A 1967-nucleotide genomic window follows, 5' to 3' on the forward strand; every position below is an offset into this window, starting at 1 on the left:
TTTCATTGTAAAGTTCTTTCACGTCTCTGGTTAGGAAGATGCCAAGGTATTTCTTTTTTATGTGTGTGTGTGGCTATTGTGAATGGAATTGTGTTTTTTATTTGAGTTTCTGTTTGTTTATTATTGGTATAAAGAAATGTCATTATCTTTTGCACATTTATTTTGTAACCTGAGACTTTGCCAAAGGCCTTCATCAGTGTAAGGAGGTTTTTGACAGATTCTCTTGGGTTTTAATGGTACACAATCATATAATCTGCAAAGAGAGATAATATGACTTCCTCTTTTCCTATTTGAATACCCCTGATTGCCTTCTCTTCTCTGATTGCTCGAGCCAGGACTTCCAATACTATGTTGACCAGGAGGGGTGACAGTGGGCATCCTTGTCTTGTTCCAGTTTTCAGGAGAAATGATTCCAATTTTTGTCTGTTTAGGAGTATGCTGGCTATGGGTTTCTTGTCGATGGCTTTTACTATTTTGAGGTATGTTCCCTGTATGCCTAGATGTTCGAGGGTTTTTAATCAAGAAGGGGTGCTGGATTTTATCAAAAGCTTTTTCTGCATCAAATGATATAGTCATGTGGTTTTGTTTTGACATCTGTTGATGTATTAAATTACATTTATGGTTTTACGTATGTTGAAGCAGCCCTGCATTCCAGGAATGAAGCCTACTTGGTCATGATGGATGATTTTTCAGATGTGTTGTTGAATCCAGGTCGCTATGATCTTGTTGAGAATTTTAGCATCTATGTTCATCAAAGATATTGGCCTATAGTTCTCTTTCTTTGTTGGATCTTTACCTGGCTTGGGTATCAGTGTGATGTTGGCTTCGTAGAATGATTTGGGGAGAGTTTCATCTTTTTCAATCGCCTGGAATACCTTCAGTAGGATTGGTACCAGCTCCTCCTTAAATGTCTTGTAGAATTCTGCTGTAAAGCCACCTGAACCAGGGCTTTTTTTTGTAGGTAGTTTTCTTATTACGCAGTCGATTTCCTTGATTGTTATTGGTCTATTCAGGGTCTCAATTTCTTCTGGTTCCAAACTAGGTAGGTTGTGTGATGCCAGAAAGTCCTCCATTTCCTTAAGGTTTTCATGTTTGTTTCCATATAAGTGTGCGTAGTAGTCTCTAATGATCTTTGGATTTCTTCAGGGTCAGATGTGACTTAATCCTTTGTGTTTCTGATTGTGCTTAATTGGGTTTTTTCTTGGTCAGTCTAGCTAGGGGACCATTGATCTTGTTTATCCTTTCGAAGAACCGCTTTTTGTTTCATTGATTTTTTGTATTATCTTTTGTCTTCTATGTCCTGAATTTGTGCTTTTATTTTGGTGATCTGGATTCTTCTGCTGAAATTAGGGTTTTTGTGGTCTTGCTTTTCCAGCTTCCTTAGGTGGCTTGTTAGGCTGTTAGTATGTGTTCCTTCCATTTTCTTCGTGTGTGTTTGTAGGGATATAAATTCCCCTCTTACTACAGCTTTTAAGGCATCCCAGAGATTTTGGTAAGATGTTTCTTCATTTTCATTTGTTTCCAGGTATCTTTTGATCCCTGTTTTGATTTCTTCATTGATCCAGGAGTTGTTTAGCATCATACTGTTTAGTGTCCATGTCTTTGTGTGTTTTGGGGGGACTTTGTTGGTGTCAATGTTCATTTTTATTCCACTGTGGTCCGAGAAAGTGCATGGTAGAATTTTGGTCTGTTTAAATTTGCTTATGCTTGATTTATGTCCGATTATGTGGTCGCTCTTAGAATGCGTTCCATGCGGTGATGAGTAGAATGTGTACTCTCTGGTCTTTGGATGGAGTGTTCTGTAGGTATCAATTAAGTCCATTTGGTCCAGAGTCACATTAGGTTCCAGATCTCCTTGCTGATTTTTTGTCCTGATGATCTGTCTAGGGTTGTGAGTGGGGTATTATAGTCCCAGTTATGATGGTGTTAGAGTCAATATCCTTCTTTAGTTTTCCTAGAAGTTGCTT

Source organism: Carlito syrichta, unplaced genomic scaffold, assembly GCF_000164805.1.
Source record: "Carlito syrichta isolate Samal-C Ts95f unplaced genomic scaffold, Tarsius_syrichta-2.0.1 Scaffold303303, whole genome shotgun sequence".
In the NCBI taxonomy this organism is placed as follows: Eukaryota; Metazoa; Chordata; class Mammalia; order Primates; family Tarsiidae; genus Carlito; species Carlito syrichta.